Here is a 28,000-nt window from a genome sequence, read left to right as displayed (position 1 = left end):
TCTAATTCACGTAGTCATTTTCTTTCCCTCTCCAGTTATCCACAACATCTGTTTGATAAGGCTTCCTCTGTTTTCCTTCATAGTATGCCATGAAGAATGAGAGTGGTCCTGCAGACGAGTAAGAAAAGTGTTTGGCTCCACATAATTCCAATGGGCTGCATGTCTCCTACTCCTGCTTCAAATTTTCATTCTTCTAAGAACTGTCATCCCATCCAGTCCTTACCAGTGCAACATCAAACAAAAAGATAAACAATGAAATAATATGCAGCCATAAAGAAGAATAATATTATTGCATTTGCAGATAAATTGATGGAATTGAAGAATATCATGCTAAGTGAAAAAAGCCAATCCCAAAAAAATAAATGCCAAATATTTTCCCTGATAAGTGGATGATGATATATAATGGGGGTGAGGGGGTAGAGTGAGAGAAAAAAGGAGGAAATTTAGATTATGTAGAGGGAAATGAGAAGGAGGAGAGTCTTATGAAAAATGGTGAAATGAGACAGACATCATTGCCCTATGTACATGTATGATGACACAAATGGTATAAATCTACATTGTGCACAACCATAGAAACAAAAATAGTACCCCATGTTTGTATGATGAATCAAAATGCAGTCTGTAAAAATTAAAAAAAAATAAAAGATAAGATGTGTTCATGTTAGACAGTCAAAATACTGCTGTGTACTCACTTCACATGTAAAAAATAGAATCCCCAAAATATTAAATTAGAATTTTCTAGAATCAGAAAGATTGAGGAAGACCACAGGGCCTCAAGGTCACTTTTCTCACTCTAACCCAATATTCTCTCCATACTTGTTCAGATACCACACACTTCCATTCACTCTGACACAGTAATGTGCTTCATCCACTTCCAAGGACTCTACCTCAGTGGGCACACATCCTGTACATGAGTGGTCAAACATATCAGATGTTGCAGTTAACTTTCAGTGACCTTCCTTTATCTCCTTAACACACTTGTTCCTGCCCATGCCCAAATGATTTCTTTTTTCTAGTCTATAACATTCTGGCAGACCTGACCATGAAGAATTCCATTGCCCTGGTATAAGATGCACATCACCTTGAGTTCCAAGTACAGCTCTTCTCTTGGTTTTCTTTTCCAGGGATGAAAGAATAGCCTCTCTTCACATTTTTTGATGTATGAGTGTAAACTTTGGTGACCAATATTTCTCCCTAAACACCTGGGATAAGAAGAGATATGATCAGATCACCATGATGGACAGTCTTTTAAGTGCCAGTACAGACTGAATCCCAGTGATCCTTAACTCTTTCTTAGATGTGACCTGCATCTTGGAGCATTATAAGAAGGTGTGCTTAAGGGGCATGCCTAGGTCTGGATCCAACTACTTAGCCTTGTAAAATATTCCCAATACCCTGTTACAACATGTCCCTGTCCAGGATCAAAAGACATTTGCCCTTTAGGAAATTTGGAGTTTTAAGAGATAAGTTTCATAGATTAAATGAGCATAATTAGCTACTTTTTAAATGAGTGAGTTAACAAATGATGAAATGACCTGCATCTGACACTGAGAGTCCAACAGTGAAACTGATAAAAGTCACTCATATTTGAGTAGAAAATGAACTGCATATGAGATATACAGTTGTGGGGCCTTCCTAATTACCCAGCCAATATTAGAAAGATTTCAGTTTCCCAAGAACATTGTTACTGTGGGAGAAAGAAAGGGGAGGACCAATGGGGCACAGTTCCTAACAGTCTGCAGATGTAGGCAGAACTAAAGAAAGTCTGAAAATGTATTTTGCAAAACCTACCTAAAAACAGTTCTGAAAGACATAAGGTGCAGGTGACTCTGAATATTAATGTATGTTCATGTGTCTAATTAGAGTGTAATCAGCAGAGATGGGCATGGAAATAATAATGTCACCATGTGATGTTTATTTTACAGGTGAAAGTATGTTTTCCCACCTACAGTTTTTTTCAACAAATAAATACTTGCAGTCATAACTCCACAAACTTAGGAGGGCAGCTACTACTACCTTTATGTGAGATATCCCATTATCTTAGCTTTGTTGAGGACAGTTTTCTGACTTGCCCAGGTCACAAAGTCACTATTTCAGGGTTGAGACTGAAGCTTTAAGTTCAGTGTACTTTATCCAGCACCACTTTCCAGAAGTCATATGCTATCTTGTTTATTTATTAATTCAAGAAATACTTATCTACTTACTCAAGAAATATTCACTGCTTAGTATGGGCAATAACTGTGGTTAAGTTTCTGAGCCTTTTTTGTTCCAGGGACTACAATTAGTATAACTAACCCAGGATTGCCATATGTATACATAGATAAGACAGCAATAAAGAAGCATTATTTTACAGTACATAATATAAGCACTTAAAATGCTTCTTGCTTATGACTGTTGCCATTTCAAATCATTACATGGATGCAAATTTAAGAGTTCAAAAAAAGAAAAGTACGATTTAACTAACACATTCCAGGATTTATAACTTCAGAAATTATTGCTCATTAAAGCTCTACTTTAATTATCCTAGTATTAATTAAAGCATTTAGTAGAGTTGGTAAAATTCAATCATGAGCAACTGACTTAAGATATATGATAGGCTAATATTTCTTTAAAAATGCCTTATTGTCACTAGATCTTTGCATGTAAAATGAAGTGACATTTTATTTCAAATGAAAAATTGGCATACAGAATATTAAACTGTTGTCATTAAACACTACATTGTCAACTAAAATGGAACCAAGTCATTCCTAGAGTCCAACATTCCATGGCAGTTTATTTTGCACAGAAAAAAATCCTTACCTGACACACACCTTCAATATCAGCACAGTTTCAGCTAACCACAGACACCATGAGAAGATACTAAAGGCCTCAGTTACTTAACTGCACCAGTGAATGATGCAGACCTCAATCTTAACCATTCATCTACTGCCAAACAGTGACCATGACCTGGTCTAACACTGCCTGTGAGAGAGCCTTTCTCATGCCTCCTGAAAAGGTCTAATAAAATATTAAAATTCTTATAATAATCTTGGTCATTGTGGCTTTCATTATGCATGGTGGGAATCTGTGTAAATCACAGGACAGGCAACTGAGTTAGCAGGCTGGACAATATTTGGTGAACCAACTGACAACACATTAGAAGAAATGCCAGAGAAGAAATTTAGAATGTGCATAGTCAAATGACCTGGAAAGTAAAGTATAGAATAAGGAGTAAAATCAAAGAAAAATAAAGAAAATAAAAGATCACCTCAATAAAGAATTAGAAATTGTAAAAAAAAAAAAAAAAATACCAAGCACAGATCCTTGAAATGAAGGAATCAACAAACCAAATTAAAAATTCAATAGAAAGCATCACCAACAGCCTAGACCACTTGGAAGTAGGAATCTCAGACAAAGAACATAAAATATATACCCTTAAAAATAAAGTCAACCACCCCGAGAAGATGGAAAAAACCATGAACAGAATTTCCAAGAAATATGGGTAACATAAAAATACCAAATATAAGATTTATCAAAATAGACAAAGGCATGGAGATAAAAACCTAAGGAATGCAAAATCTTTTCAATGGCATAATAGATAATTTCCCAAATCCAAAGAATGATATGGGAAATCAAATACAAGAGACTTAGAGAACTACAAGTGTGCACATAAATTACAACTGATCCACACCAAAGCAAATTATGAGAAAAACTGACATACAGAATAAAGGTAGAACTTTACAATCTGTGAGAGAAACTAATCAAATTACATATAGGGGAAAGCCAATTTGGATTTCAGCTGATTTTTCAACCCAGACACTCAAAGACACAGACTGAAGGTGAAGGTTTATTTACACGGCCTTCATAAACTAATTGTGGTTTCCATTCTCATATCCAATCAAGTCAAACAGAGAAGGGATAAAGAAGGACATTTCATACTGCTTAAGGGAATCATACATCAAGAAGACATAGTAATTCTAAATATATATGCCTCACAAAATGGAGCATCTACATACAAACTCATCTTAACTACAAGAATCAAGTAGAATACCAACCAATAGTACTCACTTACTTTAATTACACCTTTATTTCCACTGGATAGATCTTCCAAACAAAAACTCAGCAAAGAAATCACAGAATTAAAAAAATACAATAAATGATTTAGACTTAGCAGACATATATAGAATATTTCATTCATCATTGAGCAAATACACAATCTTCTCAACATCACATGGATTCTTTTCTAAAACAGACCACAAGTTACAAAACAAAGCAATAATTAGTCAATACCAACAATAGAAATACTACTCTGCATTCTGTCAGATCATAATAGAATGAAACTAGATATCAATTATAAAATAAAAATAAAAGCTACTCCAACACCTAGAGCCTAAATAACAAATGAACTGCAATAGATATCCAGGGGAAAATTAAAAATATACTTAGAAGTAAGTGACAAAACCTATAAAAAATATCAAATATCTGGGACACTATGAAGGCAGGTCAAAAATAAAGATCACTGCATTGAGCTCATTCATTAAAAGAATTGAAGGTTGGGTCTGGGGAGATAGCTCAGTTGGTAGAGTGCTTACCTTGTAAGCACAAGGCTCTGGGTTCGATCCCCAGCACCAAAAAAAAAAAAAAAAAAAAAAGAATTGAAGGTCAACAAATAAATGACCTAATTTTACACCTCAAATAGCTAGAAAAAGAAGAACAAATGAACATCAAAAGTAGTAGAAAACAGGAAGTAATTAAAACCAGAGCTGAAATCAATGAAATTAAAACTACAGAAACAGACTAGTTGGTAGAACTCCTGGAGCGAACTGGCAGGAGAGTCAACCCACCTGCCTTGCAGAGCTAGGCAGCGGGCAGTCAACCCACCCAAACACCAGGTCAAAGAAGACATCATCACTGATCAACACCACCTGACCCCTGCACCAAGGACGGTGCCATCACTATTAGGTCACAGTCGCAGAGCAAGCTGGTGGGTGAGTCAGGCTGCCTGCATCACGGAGGTAGCAGGCGAGCACCCAAGCTACCTGCCTTGCAGATCCAGGCAGCAGGTAGCTAACCCACAAAACCACCAGGCCAAAGTCAGACGCGATCACTGAGCGACCCTTCCTGACCACCACGCCAGGTCTGTTGCCATCGTAGAACATGCCTGCAGATGAGCTGGCCTGCCTGCACTGTGGAGCTAGCCAGAGGCTTCTTTATAGGCTGGTCAAGGCATTTTGAATTATTCCTGAGGGTGTGGCCATCATCATTGGAAGGGCAGCTCCATTCCTGTGACACCTACAGGAGGCTAGAGGACCTTTGACAAGACCCAGGAGTCAAGAAGAGGTGATATTTAGAGACTCAGGACCAACTCAGAGCCACTGGGTGAGTCTCTCCCACTGGTTGGGCTCCCCAGGTGGAGCAATAGTCCCAAAACACAGGGAACATTGTGGAGTAGAGTGGACCAGTGAGACTCCCCTGCTGCAGTGGAGAACCCAGTACACTAGGAGCATTGCAGAGGAGGGGCGCACAGTGAGAGGCTTCGATACAGAGTGAGTTTCTGAGGCCCAGGCAGTAGCTCCAACCCCAGGGAGTGTAGTAGAGGATGGTAACTCAGCAATGGAGTTCCTCGCAGGGCCAGGTTCCCTAGCCCAGGTGGTAGGATAGGACACCTGGGAACATTGCAGAGGAGGGCTTCCCAGTCCAGGTGGTAGTTCTGAACTGAAGGGAACTTCTTGGAGGAGAGCTGCACAGCAAAAATTCCCCACAGGGTGAGTCACCTTATTGGGCAAGGTTTTCCCACCAGGGCAATAGAACCAGAGACACAAGACCAGATCAGATGTGCCCCAGTCTGAAATCTAGTCCCCCTTTGACCATCAGTCAACAAGTGGAGGTGCCTCTGCCCACATACAGGGAATATACCCCACCTGAAGGCCACCAACCCTAGAGGGGCAGCTTCCTAAGTGGAGCACTGCATTATCAAGTTCCTCCAAGACTTCAGTCCAGTGAAGTCTAAGAGGTGAGTTATTGGAAATCTACAGAGACAATATTAGCCAATAGAGGAAATTTGTAATATCCTAGAATTTCACACTACAGGGGTAGAAATCTGAGCAATAGAAAACAAGGGAAGAAAAAAACCTAGATGGTATAGCAATAAAATTCAATGACAACATGGCAAAAGAAATGTCAGAAAGGGAGTTCAGAATGTACATAATTAAAACCATCAGGGAAGCACACAAGGAGATAAAAGAGCAAATGCAGGCATTGAATGATGAGATGAAAGAGTAAATGCAGGCATTGAATGATTGCACCAATCAAGAGTTAAAAGAGCAAATACAGGAAGCAAAAGATGATTTTAGTAAAGAGTTAGAGATATTGAAAGAAAAACAAACAGAAATACTTAAAAGGAAGGAAACAATAAACCAAATTAAAAACTCCATAGAAAGCATAACCAATAGAACATAACCAGGATAGAACACCTGGAAGACAGAACCTCAGACATTGAAGAAAAAAATATTTAATCTTGAAGACAAAGTTGACCAAATTGAGAAGATGTTAAGAAATCATTAACAGAATCTACAAGAACTATGGGATATCATGTAAAGGCGAAATTTAAGAATTATTGGGATTGAGGAAGTCTTAAAGAAATAAACCAAAGAAAGAACAATCTATTCAATGAAATAATATCAGAAAATTTCCCAAATCTGAAGAACAAAATGGAAAACCAAATACAAGAGGCTTATAGGACTCGAAATACACAAAATTACAAAAGACCCAACCAAGACACATTATAATAAAAATACCTAACATACAAAATAAAGACAGAATTTTAAAGGCTGTGAGAGAAAAGAATCAAATTACATTCAGGGGGAAACCAATACGGATATCAGCAGATTTTTCAATCCAGACACTAAAAGATAGAAGGGCCTAGAACAACATTTTTTAAGCCCAAAAAGAAAATGGATGCCAACCAAGAATCTTATACCCAGCAAAACTTACCTTCAGATTTGACGATGAAATATAATCCTTCCATGATAAAGAAAAGCTAAAAAAATTTACAAAAAGAAAGCCAGCATTACAAAACATTCTCAGCAAAATATTACACAAGGAAGAGATGAAAAACAATGATGTAAATCAGCAAAGGGAGAAATTACACTAAAGGAACAGCCAAATAAAGGAGAAACCACATCATGTCAAAAAATAAAAAATAAAATGTGAGCCAAATGACCGGGAATACAAATCATATCTCAATAATAACCCTCTATGTTAATGGCCTGAACTCATCAATCAAAAGACATAGACTGGCAGATTTGACTAAAAAGAAAGATCCAAAAATTTGCTGCCTGCAAGAGACTCATCTCATAGAAAGAGATAACCACAGACTAAAGGTGAAAGGATGGGAAAAAACATACCATGCACATGGACACAGCAAAAAAGCCAGAGTATCCATCCCTCATATTAGATACTGTGGACTGCAAGCCAGTGTTATTCAGAAAGGAAAAAGAAGGACAATTGATACTCTTAAGGGAAGCATAAATCAGCAAGACATAACAATCATAAATATCTATGCCCCAAACAGTGGCTAGTCCATATATGACAAGCAAATCCTTCACAATGCCAGAAAACAAATAGACCACAACACGAACAACACTAGGTGATTTTAACATACCTCTAACACCACTGAACAGATCCTCCAAATGAAAATTGAAGAAACTGTAGATTTCAATAACACAATCAATAATTTAGACTTAACGGACATTTATAGAACATACCATTCAACATAGAGTGAATACACTTTCATCTCAGCAGCACATGGATCCTTCTCTAAAATAGACTATATTTAATGCCACAAAGCTAATTGTTAGCAAATACAAGAAGATAGAGATGCTACCTTGAATTCTATCAGATTGTAATGGATTGAAATTAGACATAATTGACAGACTAAAAATAATAAACTACTCCAACACCTGGAGATTAAATAATACAATATTGTATGATGAAAGGATAACAGAAGATATCAGGAAGGAAATTTAAAAATTCTTAGAGATAAATGAAAACAAAAACATCATATCAAAATCTCTAGGACACTACGAAAGCAGTACTTAGAAGAAAAGTTATCAAATGGAGTGCATTCAATAAAACAAGAAAAAAAAAACAAATAAACAACTTAACACTACAGCTCATAGGCCTAGAAAAAGAACAGCAAACCAACACCAAAAGTAGTAGAAGACAGGAAATAGTTAAAATCAGAGCTGAAATCAATGAATTTGAAAAAAAAGAAAAATTGAAAAAATTCACAAAATAAATAGTTGGTTCTTTGAAAAAATAAAGAAAATTGATAAACCCTTAACCATGCTAACAAAGAGAAGGAGAGAGAACACTCAAATTACTAAAATTTGGAATGAACAAGGAAATATCACAACAGACACAATTGAAATACAAAACAAAATTAGAAGCTGTTTTGAAAATCTATACTCCAACAAAACAGATAATCTCAAAGACATCAACAGGTCTCTAGAGACATATGAATTACCAAATTTGAACAAGGAGGTCATACACGATTAAGTATATCAATTTCAAGTAATGAAATAGAAGTCATCAAAAGCCTACCAACAAACAAAAGTCTGGGACCAGATGGGTTCTCAGCCGAGTTCTACAAAACCATTAAAGAATAGCTCATTCCAATACTTCTCATAGTATTTCATGAAATAGAAAAGGAGGGAACCCTCCCAAACTCATTCTATGAAGCCAATATCACCCTGATATCTAAACCAGACAGAGACACATCAAGGAAAGAAAATTTCAGACCAATATCCATAAAGAATATTGATGAAAAAATTCTCAACAAAATCTTAGCAAATTGCATACAAAAATATATTAAAAAGATAGTGCAACACCATCAAGTCGGTTTTATCACAGGGATGCAAGGTTGTTTCAACATTTGGAAATCAATATATGTAATTCACCATATCAACAGACTTAAAGTCAAGAATCACATGATTATTTTGATAGATGCTGAAAAAACATTTGATAAAATATGGCATCCCTTCATGCTCAAAACACAAGAAAAAATAGAGATAGTGGGAACCATTTCCTAACATTGTAAAGTTCATCTATGCTAAGTCCATGGCCACTATCATTCTAAATGGTGAAAAACTGAAAGCATTCCTCCTAAAAACTGGAAAAAGGCAGGGATGCCCTCTTTTACCACTTCTATTCAGCAATGTCCTCGAAACTCTAGCCAGAGCAATTAGACAGACCAAGGAAATTAGAGGGATAAAATTAGGAAAACAAGAACTCAAACTATCCATATTTGCTGATGATATGATTATATATTTACAGGAACCAGAAATTCCACCAGAAAACTTTTAGAACTCATAAGTGAATTCAGTAAAGTAGCAGGATATAAGATCAATGCTCATAAATCCAATGGATTTTTATACATAAGTGATGAATCTTCAGAAAGAGAATTTAGGAAATCTACCCCATTCACAGTAGCCTCAAAAAAGTAAAATACTTGAGAGTCAATCTAACAAAAGAGGTGAAAGACCTCTACAATGAGAACTACATAACATTAAAGAAAGACATTAAAGAAAACCTTAGAAGATGGAAAGATCTCCCATGTTCTTGGATAGGCAGAATTAATATTGTCAAAATGGCCATACTAACAAAAGTGATATACAGATTCAATGCAATTCTAATTAAAATTCCAATGATGTACCTTACAGAAATAAAGCAAATAATCATGAAATTCACCTGGAATAATAAGAAACCCAGAATAGCTGAAGCAATCCTTAGCAGGAAAAGTGAAGCAGGGGGTATCGCAACACCAGAACGTCAACTATACTACAAATCAAGAGTAACAAAAATGGCATGGTATTGGCACAAAAATAGGTAGAACAATGGTATAGAATAGAGGATACGGACACAAACCCAAATAAATACTATTTTCTCATACTAGCCAAAGGTGCCAAAAATATGCAATGGAGAAAAGATAGCCTCTTCAACAATGGTGCTGGGAAAACTGGAAATCCATATGCAGCAGAGGGAAACTAAATACCTATCTCTCAGTCTGCACAAAAATCAACTCAAAATGGCTCAAGGACCTTGAAATCAGACCAGAGACCCTGCATCTTATAGAAGAAACAGTAGGTCCAAATCTTCACCTTGTTGGCTTAGGATCAGATTTCCTTAACAGGACTCCCATAGCACAAGAAATAAAAGCAAGAATCTATAACTGGGATAGATTCAAACTAAATAGCTTTCTCTCAGCAAAGGAAACTATCAGCAATGTGAAGAGAGAGCCTGCAGAGTGGGAGAAAATCTTTGCCACTCATACTTCAGATAGAGTGCTAATTTCCAGAATATATAAAGAACTCAAAAAACTCTACACCAAGAATGCAAAAAATCCAATTAAAAAATGGGCTAAGGATATGAACAGACACTTCACAGAAGATCTACAAGGAATTAAAAATATATGAAAAAATGTTTAACATATATAGTAATAAGAGAAATGCAAATCAAAACTATCCTAAGATTCCATCTCAACCCAATTAGAATGGTGATTATCAAGATTATTGGCAACGATAGGTGTTGGCAAGGATGTGGTGAAAAGGTACACTCATACATTGCTGGTGGGGCTGCAAATTAGTGCAGTCACTCTGGAAAGTAGCATGGAGATTCCTTAGAAAACTTGGAATAGAGCCACCATTTGACCCAGCTATCCCACTCCTTGGCCTATACCCAAAGGACTTAAAATCAGCATACTACAGAGATACAGCCACATCAATGTTCATAGGTGCTCAATTCACAATAGCCAGATTGTGGAACCAACCTAGATATTCTTCAGTTGATGAATGGATAAAGAAACTGTGATATATATATATATATATATATATATATATATATATATATATATACACACATATACACAATGGAATATTACTCAGTCTTAAATAATAATAAAATCATGGCATTTGTAGGCAAATGGATGAAATTGGAGAATATCATACTAAGTGTGATAAGCCAATCTCAGAAAACCAAAGCACGAGTGACCTTGCTAATAAGTGGAAGATGACACATTTAAAGTGGTGGGAGGGGGGCAAGAATGGAGGAAGGAGGTACTGTATAGAGGGATAAGAGGGGTGGGAGAGTTTGGGGGAAGAAAAAAATAACAGAATGGACCAAAAACTATTACCCTATGTAAATGTATGTTTACACAAATGGTATGCCACTACTTCCTGTACAAACGGAGACACAAGATGTATCCAATTGTTTACAAAAAAATGAACTAAAAAAAAGTGAAGAAACATTTAAAAAGATTGAAGAAAATTAAAAGTTGCTTTTTGAGAAAATTGAGAAAAACCCTTAGCTACACATTGAAGTGAAGGAGAAAGAAAACACAAATTACTACAATAAATGATGTAAGTGGAATATGATGATGGGCACCAGTGAAGTACAAAGTAAAATATAATTATTTTGAAAATGTATACTTCAATAAAATAGTAAATCTTTAAGACTTTCAAAAATTTCTAGAGACTAATAAACTACCCAAACTCAATCAAGAGGACATGCACAATGTGAACAGTCTAATAAAAACAATAAAATTGAAGAAGCAATCAAAAGTCTACCAACCAAGACAAGCCACATACCAGAGATTGATTTTCAGCTGAGTTCTACAATGTCTTCAAAGAAGAATTAACACCAATACACCTCAAATAATACCATTAAGTAGAAAAGAGAACTCTTCCTAACTCACTCTATGAATGTCATGTTGATACCAAAAAAAAAAAAAAAAGACACAGACACATGAAGGATTGAAAACTTTAGATCAATATCCCTGATGAAACAGACCCCAAATTTCTTTTAAAACTTCTGTCAAATCACATACACATACACATTAACAAGATGGTGCAGCACAATCCAATGGGGTTTCTATCAGAGATGCAAGGTGAGTTCAACATATGAAAATCGAAAAACATAATTTATCACATCAATAGATTTAAAGATGAGAATCATATGGTCATTTCAATAGGTGGAGAGAATGCTTTTTAAAAAATGTAGATTTGTACATGTTTAAAACACTAGAAGAACAAGGGATAGTAGTAAAATAGCTCAACATCATGAAAGTCTTTTATGCTAAGCCAAAGGATAACATCATTCTAAATAGAGAAAAAATGAAACCTTCCCCATAAACACTTCAAGAGATCATGAATGCCTTCTCTCACCACTTTTTTTTTGACATAGTCCTTGATAACTAGTCCATTCACCATAACCGTTAAAAAATATTGGGAATCAACCTAATGAAAGAGGGAACAGAACTCTACAATGGAAACTACAGAATCCTAAATAAGAAAATGGAGGAAATTCTTACAAGATGAAAAGATCTCTCATGCTCTTGAGTAGGCAGAATTAATATTTTCAAAGTGACAATCATACTACCAAGACTGTTAGAGATTTAATGTGATTCCTACTAAATATCAATGACATTCTTCACAGAACTAGAAAAAGCAATCATGAAATTTATTTGCAAAACAAGAGACACAGAATAGCCAAAGTGATACATACCAAGAAGAGTAAAGCAGGAGGGATCACAATGCAGACCTAGAGAGTGATGGTAACAAAACTGGCATGGCATGGTACCAAAATAAACATGTAGTACCATGGTACAGAAGACACAGAGACAAACCCAAATAAATAGGGTTTTCTCATATTAAAGACACCAAAAGAATGCATTAAAAAATCATAGCCTATTAAACAATTGATGCTGGAAAAAAAAATGAAAATTCATAAGTAGCAAAATGAATTCAAGACTCTATCTCTAATGCTGTGGAAAAATTAACTCAAAGGTGAGTAAAGATGTAGGCACTATATCAGAGACCCTGCAAATAATAGAAGAAAAAGTTGGACCAAACCTCCACCTAGTCAGCTTACAAACTGACCTCCTTACAAGTCTCCAAAAGCACAAGAAGTATAATCAAGAAACCATAAATAGGATGGTCTCAAAATAAAAATCTTCTCAGCAAAGGAAACAATCCGTAACATGAAGAGAGTGACTACAGAATGGAAGAAAATCTTTACCTTATACACCTTAAATAAATCGATAATCTATGGGATATGTAAAGAACTTGGTTATGATTTAATTGGTTGGGGGTCTCTGAGTTCAATTTCAGTACCAAAACAAATAAATAAATAAATTTTAAAACACAGAAAAGAATACATCACAGGGAATAAAGGCAAACATTATATCACATATTACACTTCTGTATATCTGTGTATGTGTGTATTGGGCTGCAATGCAAAATAAATGTCTTACTATAGATACGTGATTAAAAATTGAAAGTACATTAGACTGATATTGTGGACTGGCAGGGAGACAAAGGCCTGCTTGGTATGCCTGGAGAAAAACAGGAAGCTGTTACAATTGGCCACATGTATGCTCGAGCCCGTGTTGCTTGACCTTTAACAGGATTAGGTGGACATATCTGATCAAAATTGCTTATGCATGATGCTGCTTATATATTGAGGGTAAGACTGCTTTTTGGGGGTTGTTGTGATCCAAATCAAAGAGAAGCTCCTTCATGACATTCTGAGGTGTGTCTTTTTGTCCTGCTGGATGGTGACATTTGGTGGCCTGTATGGGGAACGGTCAGCGCTCAGGTAAGTAATAAAGGAGAAAATTTTTCACTAGCACAATCAACTAGCAGTCAACTAGCAGGTTTTTCTATTTGAAAAAAGAGTGGCCTTAAGGTACTAACAGAAGGCTCCCCTAGTGAAGGAACTTAACAGAAGGCTGTCCCAAGGGACAGCAAAGAATGTCCTGTAGTAAATGAATGTGTGTAAGGTTTTAGTTGTGTTAATGTTTTTGATACTTTTTCTTGTTTAGTTTCTGTTTAAATTTCTCAGATTTGCATGGAAGGCTCTTTTAACGCCTCTCCCTCTTGGTACTTTGCCTATGAGGACATTAGTTCCTCTCTGTCTGACTTCCAAAAAACCAAAATTTCAAGAACAGCTAATAGAAGGGGAAGAGATATTAGAAATTGTAAAAGAAGAACAATCGAGTTGAACTTCTGAAAGAGAAAGTAGATGTTCAGACTCAGAACAGGGATGTGACTCTGAAGAACAGGAACTATCTAAGACAGAGCTAGAAAAGAGGTTCTCTCAGTGGCATTTAGCCCCTACCATACTGTGCCCTCTGGCGTATAATCCAGGTCACCACTCTTTTCCAAGTTGTAGGGGCGCATGTGCTTGCTGCACAGGGATGGCCCCCAGACAGTGGGCTGAAGTAGAATCTCAATCAGTGTTCCCAATATTCCCAGTATTTGAAGAACAAAACAATCAGAGATATCATCAAGTATTAGATATAAAATTAGTGAAACAGTTAAAAGAGGCAGTTATGTCCTATGGAGTAAAAGCTGCATTTACCATTTTTTTTATTAGAGAATGTTGCAAGTCAAAATCTTATTTCGACTGATTGGGGTAATTTAGCAAAGCATGTTTATCTGGGGGACAATATCTTATGTGGAAGGTGGCTAACCAGGGGTTATGTTCTGATACTGCCCAATGTAATGCAGTTGTGGGCAATCCTCAATGGAATCTAGACATGCTGACAGGCCAAGGACCATATGAAGGGCAAGGTAATCAGATTATTTTCCATCCCGGTGTGTATCAACAAATTAGTGCTGCTGCCACTAAAGCTTGGAAAATGCTTTCAGGTGCTGGCGATCTTCAAGGACAGTTATCTGAGGTTATTCAAGGCAACAATGAACCCTATGCCAATTTTGTAGAGAGATTGATTCAAACAGTGCATGTGTATTTGGAGATGTAGACCAGGCCATGCCTTTAGTCAAACAAGCTTGCATATGGGCAAGCAAATAAATGATGTAAAGAAACAATAAGACCTTGGAAAAACAAAGACCTTGGAGTCTACTTAAAGGTTTGTAGGGATAATAATGAGGCTTTTATTCAAGGTCAGGTGATGGCTGCAGCACTTGCACAGGGTCTTAGAGGCAATGCCAACTACCACCCAGGCTAACAGTGTTATCAGTGTAAACAATATGGACACATAAAAAAGGACTGCCCTCAAAGTCCTGTGCCAAAATTATGTCCCCGATGTAAAAAAGGGAAACACTGGGCAAGTGATTGTAAATCAACTAGAGACAAAGATGGGAATCCTTTACCTCCAAAAAGTGGAAATCAGGGCCCCCGGCCTCGGGGCCCAAAAATATATGGGGCTATCCAGTCCGTACCTCGGACCCATTACCCCTTGACTCCCCAATTAGACAAACAAGAGGAAGCACAGCTTTTGACTTCTGTGCCTCTGCCAGAGCAGTATTAGGTGACATTAACTGGATTAGACCTTATGTTCACTTACCCACCTCAAGTTTGGGACCCCTGTTTGACACTCTTATAGGTGATTCTGATTCCCTTTCTAAGCGGGTGCTTACCTCTAAGGTTCAAACAGCTCTCAAGCTTGTTGAAACAGCTATGGAAAAGATTCATCTTGATCATATTGACCTAGCTAAGCCTTTATTATTCATTGTCTTGGCCACAAATAAGTTACCCACAGGAGTGTTTTGGCAAAAGGGTCCTATTCTATGGGTTCACATGAATTATGCCCCTAACAAGGTCTTATCCTTGTTTACTGAATCTGTGGCAGAATTAATCCTTAGGGCATTAAAAGTATCCCTTTCCACCTTTGGGTCACATCCCTTGACAATAAGTACTCCTTATACTACTGATCAGATACAATATCTTATTAATAATTCAAATTAATGGGCTATAGTCTTTACTAGTACTTCTGTTGTGTTTGATAATCATTTGCCATCTGATCCTCTTTTGCAATTTTGGAGTCAATATCCTATAATTTTCCCCAAAATCACCCAAAAAGAACCTATTATAGGAGCTAACCTTATATTTACTGATGGATCAAAAAATGATATGGGTGCTATTACTGTAAATAATGTTACAAAACAGTGTTGCTTAATACTCTATCTGCATAACAAACAGAACTATTAGTAGCTATAGAAGTATTCAAAACCCACCATGAGCGCTTTAACCTATTATCTCATAGCAAATACATTGTTAATGCTATTCAAAATTTAGAATTAACTGGTCTGCTCTCCCTCACTTTCACCATCACTAAGTATTTACAATCTTTACAAAAACTTATTTTGGATAGAAAAAGCCCTTTTTGTATTGCGCATGTTCGGGCCCATACTGGCCTTCCAGGTTCTCTAAGTTTACACAATGATTTAACAGACACGGCCACCAGAGACCCACACATCTTTAATACATTTGAAAATGCAAAAACTTTTCATACCAAATTTTACATAAATGCTTCCAATCTACGTACATGCTATAAATTTACTAAGGCAACAGCTCAGGACATAGTTAAGTCTTGTGCTAAATGTGCTACTCTTATTCCTAAACCCTTGTTATGAGTAAATCAAAAGGGCTTTCACCCAATCATATTTGGCAAATGGATGTAACTCATCTTTCAGAATTTGGAAAACTACAATTCATCCATGTGTCAATAGATACATTTTTAAGATTTATTATGGCCTCTGCTCATGCTGGAGAAAAAATCCAACGATGTAATAGCACACTGTTTACATTCTTTCTCCATCCTAGTGGTCCCCAAACCAATTAAAACAGATAATGGTCCTGGATATACGTCCCAGGCCTTTAAACAATTTTGTTCCACCTTTGGTATTCAACATTTCACAGGAATTCCCTATAATCCTACTGGACAAAGTATTGTTGAGCATGCCCCTTTAACACTTAAAAACATGCTTTATAAACAAAAAGGGGGAATAGGGGCATCATACAGATCCCCAAAAGACAAATTATATGTTTCCTTGTTCATTTAAAATTTTTAAAATCTCGATTCTGAGGGCTGATTGGCTGCTGACCATCATTCAGAGCCTAATAAAAAACATCTACCTCAAGTGCTCTGGAAGGACATTCTATCGGGACAATGGAAAGGCCCAGATCCGGTATTAATCTGGACACAAGGATCTGTTTGTGTTTTCCTGCAGGATGCACAATCGCCAATTTGGCTGCCTGAAAGATTAGTCAAGGCTACCTCAATAGAAAACCAAGAACAAGAAGAAGATGTGGAAGTTCCTCCAACTGCTGTTGTTGATGATCCCTCACCATGTTAATGGAGGAGCTGTGTGTTACCTATAGGGGATAGTAAAGGCATGGCCTTGCCTTTTGCCCCTTACTAACTCTTCCAATCTATATCCTCCTAATCTTATCACTAATTCCATGTTAGGGTTACCTACTGTACCCTTTTCTCCTGACTTAGCACCCTTCTCAAATGACTCCTACGACATAGCAGGCTATGTGGGAACCTCCCCCCATATTTGGCTATGCTATACCAGTAGTCAGAGATGGTTAAGATTCATGAAGAGCTCATACCAACATAAGACAGGGAATGAAAATATAAGCTTCATTTTCTGATGAAGGGTAAGGATGTTGCTCTGTCATGGACAACCTAAGATAGGCACGTTCTTTTTATAAACAAACAGGGAAGATATGGGCTGGCAGTGAGCCAAAGGGCATGCTTTGTATGCCTGCAGAAAAACAGAAAGCTGTTACAATTGGTTACATGTATGCTTGAGCTCATGATTGCTTGACCTTTAACAGGATTGGGTGGACATATCTGATCGATATTGCTTATGCATGAGACTGCTTATATATTGAGGGTAAGACTGCTTTTTGGAGGTTGTTGTTGTGATCTGAATAAAAGAGAAGCTTCTTCATGACATTCTGAGGTGTATGTGTCTTTATGTCCCGCTGGATGGTGACATAGTTTTTGCTATGAAGAATAGGATCTAAATGTTTATATAAAAAATATGTGCACATATATAAAGGATTGAGAAGATTCCTGAGGAGAAATGGAAATAAAAAACAAAATTAAAAGATTACTTTCAAGAAATAAATTTAAAAACCACTTCTGTGTTACAAGAAAGGCAAGGCAAAATAGAGCAAATATTATAAAATTACCTTGACAAGATGTCTCAGAGCTCTCCATAGAATCTATTTTTAAAGCATCAAACACCTCAAAATTGGATTTCTTGACATGGGTCAAATTGTTAATCATGCCAACCTGACTGGTAACCATAGGATGAAACAATAAGCAGAAAAAAAATTCTTGAATTTCCTTTTCAAATCCCTCTCTTCTACCCATCCTCCTCTCTGTGTCTACTAAAAGTTACAAATGATCACACTCAGCATCTCCATCTTTTATTGAGAGGAATCCTTTAGGGTAAGGGAACTGCTACCATCAATTCAGAAAGCAATTACAGTTAAAATGAGGCTGCTAAGTCATGGTGACCTTTGGAGATCAAAGCCTTACCTCTGATGGATCATGAACCCACTGTCCAACTACAGAAAACTTGTATTGGTTCTCTCCCCACAGGGAGATCCAAGATGGCAACAAAGTCTTTATGGCTGTAGAAGAAAATACAAGGTCAGTCAAGTTCCTTTAAGAAGATGGAATATAGATAACTAAGTGGTAATTAAAGTATTATACCAATGACTTCCCATATCCCTAAACCACTGTGTCCCTTGTGTAAAAAATAATGTATGCATCCAATCCCTTTATCTATATCATCTTGGACATATGTTTCCAACCCTTCCAACAACTTTGTTTCTTAAACCAATGCCTAAAAAAATAGTTAATGATCTCCCAAAATGGTTCATCTTAGTATAAATATTTTGCTCTAGCAGAACAGATTCCTCACAAGTATAAGCACCTTAACAGATTTGGGATATAGGAGTCCTTAAGGTACTTTCCATATTTTGGTGAGCCATTACTGGAAATGACTTATCTGGTTATCTGGGCCAATTTAATAATAAGTTAATTCATCATTGCTCTGCAAATACCACATAACACTATCACCTTGAATTTTATGGTGCATTTTGCTTTAGTGCAGAAGTCACAGCAACAGATTCTGTCAGTTACAGACTTCCTCAAAGCATAGCAAAAGACCTGTGTAACACCATCCTAAAGAATAAACCCACAAAGCTATTATAAATTCTCTTGAGGTAATGATATTCTAAGTGGTAATGCATCTGACTCATAATGAGGTTAAAAAATAATGCAATAGATACTAAGTGGTCACAGAATAGGACATATTCCAAAGGAAGCATCTAGAGAGTGGAGATGGTAAGTCTAGCCTGTTCACTTCTATTAGGAAGGATAACAGGTCAGACTCTATTCCTGGACCCCTCAGCCTCAATCAAGATACTTATCTTCACCTCTTAATCAGCAGAATCTTGGTTCTCCAGTTAGTGAAAGACCCAGAAATGAAGACCTCCTTGCCTCCTTCAGACCAGTGGATAGCAGTAGGCTGGGCCTGCTGGGTGGGCTTTATGGAGTCATCCAAATCCTGCTGCCGTGATACAAACTCTTTGTCCCCAGGGAGCTGTAAGAAGGAGTAGGTTATCTGTAGAATAAATTGTGACCCAAGAACTCTTAAAAAGCTCATTCTCCTTCTTAGAGTAGAGAGAGCTGCTAGGCTTCAGCTAAGGAAATAAGCCTTAAAATTAGAATAAATCAGATTTTTACAAACCATAGAAAAAGAACTCATCTTGAACCAAAAATGGTCAAATGACAAGTGCTGCATAAATCATAGTCTTACTTTTGAGTTTGCATATATTACTTACCCTTTCAGAGCCTCAAGATTGGCCTTAAAAAAAAAAAGAAAAGAAAAAGAAAACCCTACTCCCTACTGCCAGTTTAATTCATAGGCAGGCAAGTATAACATGCTTCTGAGTACCTCTTAAGAGACAAAAAAAAATGAAAACAAAAGATGGTAATATTTTTAAAAATTAAGTCAGGTATATATTTTTCACAAGCAACTATAAATGGATCTCAATAATCAACTGTAAAGAAAATTACAGATACCAAACTTCATAAAAAATTATAAACTCTATTTTAGACAATAAGTTACACAAAGAAGAGACATTAAATTTTAATATTAAAGGACTGGGGAAGTAGCTCAGTGCCAGAGCACTTGCCTAGCCTATGTGAGGCCCTGGGTTCAAGCAGGTTCAGAACCACAGGTTAATCAATTAATTAATTAAAATTTTAAGAAAAGACCATTGATTTTATAAAATGGAGAAATAGTGGGTGGGAATGTAGCTTAGTGGTAGAGGACTTGGCCTAGCTAGTGAGAGACAGTACTAGATTCAAAAAGTGGATATGAAATCATACTTGCACACTTATGACAGGTTTATTCTATTTGAGGCATAGGAATGCAAATTTTGGCACCTCAAACAGCAAAAGACAATAAAAACATTTTCCTTTAACAAAAACAATTATATAATCAAAATATATAATCAAATAAAGTTTGCAGGATTCTGAAAAATATTAACTCCTTAGTTTTTTTTTCTTTATTACCATCCCTTTAGACCAGTAGTTGGCAAACTGCAGTCAGTAAGTGAGGTGCTTTTATAAAGATTTTACTGAAAAATAGGTACACTCATTTGTATGCCTATTATCTACAGCTGTTTTCATGCCACTGTGGAAGCAGTTGTGAAAGACTGTATTATGTACATAATCTAAAATATTTATCATGTGGTCCCTTACAGAAAATATTTGCTAAGACCTGCCTTAAACTGGTAACAGGTAAAAGGACTTTACACTGTTAAGTAAAGATATTACCAAACAAAATAAAGTGCATTAAAAAAAAACAGCTAATTTACTTAGGAATTTTTTGTGTGTGGTGGTGGTGGGGAATGGAAAAGTCTACTTTCCATATTGCCTCTCACTATTCCTCAAAACTACAGTCTGAGAAACCATGATCTAAAATAAAATTCAAGGTCTGGGAATGTAGCAGTGATAGAGCACTTGCCTACAATGCATGAGGTCTTGGGTTCCAGCCCCAGAGGCACAGATTAATTACTTAATTAACTAAGAGAAAGAAAAAATTAAAAAATGAAAAACCTTTTACAATATTACAAGGAATTAGCATAAAAGAAAACCTATTATCCATATTCTAAAAGCAATGCATTCTGACAAGCTGCATTAGACAGGAATTTTTGCATATGCCTAAGAATAACCTAAGATTCAGATTCAGATATAGGATCTGGGAATCTATTTTTAAAATCATCCCAGATAAGACTGTGATAATGGTAAAATAGAGAAAAAAAAAACTCATCTTTTGAGGTAAATCATAGTTTGTTCTGACATCTGGAATTTGCTTCAAAAAATTGGTGGAAAAAATTGGTGGAGGAATAGTAGATTAGGGTATGGATGATATACATTCATTCATGCTTGATCCTTCTCTAAACCTGGTAAGAGGTACACAGGGTTCTTTATACTGTTCTCCCTATTTTGTGAATGATTCAAATATTCCATAAAGTATTTAAACAAATCTCAGTTGATTCCAATACATAAATAAGATTGAGAACCACTGAATTAGTCTGCTGCAAAAGGCTGGCATCCAATGGAGGCCCCACTGCCACTGTTTCTATCAATTATTTTACAATTTAGGATTTTCATTTAGAATCTGAAAGCCACAAACTACTAATGCTCCAACATTTGAAGTAAAGACCTTCCACTTATGACAACATTTCTGTGGTAGGATTGAATGCAACTGACTATAAAAAAGGTTGATTAATTTAAGTAAAACAGAAGAACCACTGATAAAAGAGGCAAAACAACAATTAACATTACAGTTTGAAGAGGCTTTAGTAAAACAAAGAGGGAAGAAAAGGGTCTGTCAAAAACCCTTGGATTTGCATGGGACCAGAAGAATTATATGAACCATTTTCCTGTTTTCCAAATGGCAAGAATGGAGTGAGGAAAAGAATGATTCAGAATAGGCCCCAATTCACACAGAACAATTTGGCTTTAATTCAGGACATCAACGACTTCAGTCATGGTTTGACAAACATGAAGTACTTAAATCCTGAGTCATTGATGTAGGAAAGGGAGAAAAATGCAATGAAGTTGATCACCTTGAGAAAGTTTTAAATAATTAAATACAGATAGCTGGGTAGACAGACCACATGATGAGGAAGAAGTTCTGAAGTGGGAGAGGAAAGAAAGAAATGGAGAAAAAGTTCCATGAAATACCCCTTTCAACTGTTGTGCCCAGTGACTCGAGACCCCACAAAGACCACCAGAGACCATGATCAATGCAACCAACAAAGACTCATTTATTAGCAAGTTCAAGCCTGGTCCTCCATGCGCTCGGTAACCGGTGATGCTAAGAGGCCCCGAGCCCTTGTTTAGCAGGGTTTTTATAATAAAAGGCAAGCAGTTTTACAGTGTTCTTTTTAATTGGTTAACATATAAAATTGTATACAAAGCATGTTATTTTAAGCTCTGGGTCACCCTGACCTCTAAGAGGAGGGTTGTCATCATCTTTAAGTTTGCTTTTGTGCCATCAAAGTTTGCTTTTGGGTCAGCCACCTGGCCTTTACAGATAAGAGATGAAAATTCTTTGTGGCTTTTATGAGGGGTGAGGGCAGTTTGGGAAAAGCCTCATATTTACACAAGTGCAGGCTTTTTCTATCTTTTCATTCCCCTCTCTCCAAGAACATTTAGAGAGCCAATCTTGGGTCTCTATTATTTTAATTTTTGCTGCTTAATGGACTGATATTGGGCCTTTAGCACCATTAGCTGTACCATATTTATTCTATCTTTAACAAAGGCAATTAACTTATTTAAAATGCAGGGGCCCAAAGTTAAAATAAGCAAAAGCAGAGCTAAGGGGCCTACTAGGATAGAGATTAAGGTAGCAAGCCAAGGGGACCTATTGAACCATGCTTCAAATCAATTTTCTTGGGCCTCCCTCTCTCACTTTTTCTTGAAGAGACCCTCTCTGACCTTAGCATGGATTCCCTCACTACTCCAGAATGATTAGCATAAAACCAACATTCTTCTCCCAGGGCTGCACATATAGACCTCCTTGCTTACAGTCTTTAAAGGCAGGTAAATTTGGTAATTAATGAGCTCTGGAGATTCTTGACATTACATTCTCCCAGGGGCAGTCTCCAACTTCCAGAGGCAGATGACTTTCATGGCCTACATTTCCTCAATTTGACCCGATCCCATATTTCTATACTAACTGGCTGTCCCCAATTCTGACTTCATTTACCCCTCTAATACTAGGAACTCCTTCACTGCTGTAGGAAAAATGGGTGATGACCGATCTGGCTTCTTCAATCTGGAAGTGGGCATTGTGGGGCAAGCAGTTTGGAGTTCCCTTTTTAAAAATCAGGTCAACTGAGGGGCCCAAGGTAGAAATCCAGTTGGGGAAGAGCAGGCTGTAAAGGCATCTGGGGATGGTTGCTTCTATGAGAGAAGAACAAAAAGACATGAGTACTGAAATGATATTGATACAATATGAATGTTGCAGAATCTGGAACATGCCAATGAATATCATAAAGATGACAGAAGTCAATAATTCCTCACCAGAGGGTGGAAGAACTGAGAAGTTGTTCCCATAACAAGGCATAACAAAGGCTGGAGGGGACAAGGCCTTTATTTGGGGTCTTTAACATTGTCCAGGTTGTCAGGAATGTAAACACAATATTTAACTCTTAATGTCATTGATGTCCCCAGAAAATATAGTTAAGCTACTTAATATCATCTGATTTTTGTACAATATCCCTTTATCGGTATAGCCTGTGTTAAGTAGAGATCTCTATATTTCTGTTACTTAGGGCTAGATAATCATACTACCAAGCCTAGATTAAGCCTACCTGTGATTGTAGGCCTTAAACTGACTAAAATCTTCTGACTCTGTAAGTTTCCCTTGTTAGTTATCAGGCAAATTTGCTAAGAATCTTTCTTTTGTAGCTTCCACTTTTAATTTTAGTGGGCTAACACAAGTGTACATCTTAAGTTACTTTTAGCTATTATTTCTTTTAAAAGTCCAAGAATGGCTGTATTTTGGTTTGAAGTGTTTTGCTAGGTGTCTAAGATCAATCTGGTCAATGTGACCTGTTCCTGTCTGTTAAAGAGTCAGCTGAGTTCTCATAGGGGTCACTAATAGAGAACTTAATAGCAGCTTCTTAGCTCAGTTAGTGCCGTTCATTAGGTAGGGTCTCCTTGATGAGGTGGCTTCCCTTGGAAGCATCATCCCTTTTTCCTTGACCCTCCTCTGCAGCAGTGCACTGATTGGCTTTTTATCCTCCAGTGGCCTCATGATTCTTCTTGATCAGGAGGTTGTGTGACCCATAGTTGGAAAGCTCCTTAGAGAAGTTCTCTTGTTCCCTGGATTCAGGCTGACTGAGGGCAAGACCCGAAATACTGGCTTTTCTTGACCTCTGTATTTAATCCCTATCTCTAAGTTTGATCTTAACCATCCAGCAAGTCAGTTTCACCAGTCATAAAGTAATAGGACTGGGCTTTAGCTTCAATGTTCATAACTTTATAGTCATTTACCCTTTTATTAAAGTACTAACACATACTATCTGTTTTGAAGGTGATGGCCTATTGTCATAAGTTACCTAGGTTTTTGTTCTGGAAGCAGCTACTTCTGCAAAACAGTAACAGGCAACAGTTTCACAAAATGAAATTAGCAAGAGTAAAAACATATTTAGCTTGTATAGTAGTTATCTTGAATTTTGGCTGAGTTCTACATTATATACCCTGTTTGAGATCACAGTAATCTTTACAACAAACATCAAACTTTGAGCACAACTTTAAATGAGTTAAAGTCTGGCTTACTTTTGAGCCAATCTAACATGCAGCAGGGTGAGGCAGAGCCTTATCTCAGGTAAGGCAGGGCTCTTTAAAAATCTTAAGTAAAATGTTCTATTCCTAAAGCTAATTTTTGCCCCTTTGCCATGACCAGCATGACCAAATTTTCAAATTCAGTGAGGGTCAAAGGAGTATTAGAACATAAAGTTTATAAACACAGATTTTGAAGATTAAGCTGAGATCAGATGGAGCTCTGTTCTCTGATGGAAATGCAGATCTAAAGAATTATGTTAGCAATCTTTATACATGTCTTATTATTAGGTTAAAGACTATGTAAGCATTATTATTTGTTTTCAGGAAAGCTACAGAGACTAGAACACCTACGTAACTTTTTTCCACAACTGCAAAGTGCAATGTTAGAAACTCTGTGTAGCTCTCAAAGAAGTCCACTGTCCAAAGTTACTGTAAGGTGGGCAGGAACTAGAGAAGGGAACTGATGAAACACTGGTTATCTAGCAAAACAATTTCTTTCTGCCCAAGAGCTGTGTGCCTGAGATCAATGTAAGAACTGATAGGACTCCTGTACAGAGCCTCCCCATGGAGGCTACTGCCACAGCAGTTAGGCATCTTGTGCTCCTGCACAGGAACACTCCCAGGCACCAGGCATGCTACAGTCATGAGGTCAGAGACCCCAATCTCTGTCATTGTTGTCCAATTTTTGCTATTGCCCATTACACTCTTTCTTAAATGTCATTTTAAGAAGTTTACATATACTGATATCTGAGTCCATATGAACATTAGTTAACACAGTCTAACATATCCAAAACAAGAATCAATCAAAGAAAGGCTGAGAGAACTTTTAACTTTTCTTTTGTGTAGCGAAATGCTTTCACCTTCTATGATATGAACTTTTAAAAAAATCAGGCTGTCACTAACTCTTAGAAATATATTTACATTTAAATTTTTATCTCAGTGAAATAAGTATCCAATTTTACATATACCTTACTGATAATAGGTCCCATAATAGAACATTAAATGATAGAAATAAATCTGTAATAAAATGTACTCTTTAAGTTTAAAATTACCATTACAGACAAGTTTATTCTGGAGAATAGCAGCTTGAGAAATTTCCTGCTTTAAAAACTTGTATACTTGGAAAATATGAATACATTTAATAAACAAAGAGTGACCATTTCACAATTACCTTGACACTTTAATCTTACTAAATTCAGTTTTTGAGGAAAAATTTAGACTCTAACATAGTACAATACTCTGAACAGTTGTTTAACCATAATTGTTTAAACCCCAATTTTAAGACTAATTGTTTTAAAGAATAAAACTTAATAGACATAAAATTAAGAGTAAATTAGTGTTTCTATGAAATCCTTGTCATTTTACCATATAGATTAACCTTTGGTTTATATCAGAACATTAGTATTTCACCTTAGGAAAAACCTTAAATAACTTCAACTGTCTCCTATACATACAACCAATTTAGTTACACACAAACTTGTTGAAACTTGCCCTTTACTTACACACAGACTTTCTTAGCACTTACTTAAACCCCCATGTATTCCATCACACAAGCACTTTCTTACTTGGAAACATTTCCTTTTCCTTTTTATTAAATATATTTCCATACCCAGAACCTTTTATTTCTCTTTCCTATCTGTTGACCCATTTTGTCCACATTCTGAAACAACTCTTATGAAATTTTGAATTTAGACAAATTACTCCAGTTTAACAAGATAAAATACTTTGTTGTTTATCGTACTCTAAGTGAAACACAGTGAGAGGGGAGTTGGTAACTCTAAATCCAAAACTAAGAGCTCTTTGGAGCTTTGCAGAACTGGAGGGGGAGCAGGGGGAAGTGGTAAGGAAGCAGATGCAACGCTCACCCTCTGGATTGGTGTTTTACCTGTTAGGACATAACTCTTAATAACCTTGTTTTAGTAATGACACAAAGCAATTTTAAACCCTTTTTAATTTACCAACCTATGAAAACACTGATAATATTTAAGTATGTTACTCCATGGAGTTTAAGAACTTAAGGACACTTAATATTATTTAACAATTAGCATTTTTACTTCATAAATTAATCAGATGTCTCCACAAACACATTTGAGTAATCCCATACATGTTAACTCCAATTCACTTATTCTGTAAAAACCAAGATATCAGACAAGTGTCCTGAACAGTATTTGCTGTCTCTTTCCTTTTGAAGAAAAGTCCTAGAAACAATTGATATTAGACATTGTTTAACATCAACTTTTTATTAGTTTGAACACCTAGAGATGTGCGAGTTATTTCTAAAGACATTTTACTTTTATTAGTTTACCCAATTTAAATTGAACCCTTTTAAATCATGTGATTAAAAGTATTTGGATCCATTTTTAAAATTTTAATTTTATGCACACTTATTATCTATGTCAATTTTGTCAGGTACATATATAGGCAATACGACCTTAAACAGTAACACATACACATAACACAAAAGCAAAGACCTTGTAATGTTTATCTTCATTGCATTGTAACAGATGTTAAAAATAACTCTAGAGTTGGATAAAAATAGAACTGATCAAAAAGAAAAAAATTAAGCAACTGAGCTAGGGCCAGTGGCTCAAACAATCTACCCCCTCAAGTTTTCCACCAAAGCTTACAAGTATAAATTGTTAGAAGATCCAAGGATGGTGAGGGCGGGGGAGAAGTCTATGGTTCGTGCCCTAAATATGTGGCTTAAGGCTTGGTCAAACCACCAAGAAAACAAGAATTCCACGTGTGCCTATATTGAGGCAGCACAACAAGGAATAATTTACAATCCAACGCATACCTCCCCAGAATATCCCTTTAATTAAAAAAAATTTTTCCTGTAACCAGTTTAGTGTGATGAAAGGAACCAAGGAAAGGAGGAGGAGCCTGGAAGCCAAGCAGCAGCTGCACCACCACGTAGGGGGCGCGGAGACGAGTACCTTGCAGTCCAGCAGGCTGAAGACACCTAGGTCGCTGATGCTCCCCACCAGGATCTTGTGCTCCTTGCCCGGGTCATGGCACATCTCCCTCTGCACGTGCAGCTGTGGTGCGGTGACACTCCACAGACACCGGTCGCTGGTGGTGTTTACCATGGCTGCAGCTCGATATGGGGGCCACTTGGTGCAGAGAGCTACACCCGGCGGGGAACAAACACCCCAGTAGCCGTGTGAGGGGCACCCCGTCCCCGCCTCTGCACTGGGTACCCGGGAAGGGAATCCCTGCCACAGGAAATGGTGGCCCGTGGTCCCCAACCTCCCCGCCTACAGGAACTCCCGCAAGCCCCCCGGGTCTCCCGCCGCCCCCACTCTGGAAACCCGCCCTCGGGAC

At 36.9% G+C, this 28,000-nt stretch overlaps 1 pseudogene; it reads right to left on the bottom strand.

Annotated features, from left to right (window-relative positions):
- Position 1: 1 nt before the first annotated feature.
- On the bottom strand, positions 2-27,765 carry LOC124974620 (5'-AMP-activated protein kinase subunit beta-2-like; annotated as a pseudogene).
- Between the last annotated feature and the right edge of the window lie 235 nt (positions 27,766-28,000).

Source organism: Sciurus carolinensis, unplaced genomic scaffold (assembly GCF_902686445.1).
Source record: "Sciurus carolinensis unplaced genomic scaffold, mSciCar1.2, whole genome shotgun sequence".
NCBI classification, from domain to species: Eukaryota; Metazoa; Chordata; class Mammalia; order Rodentia; family Sciuridae; genus Sciurus; species Sciurus carolinensis.
The sequence above is the reverse complement of the archived record's forward strand: the minus strand, read 5'-3'. Positions and strand labels throughout refer to the sequence as shown.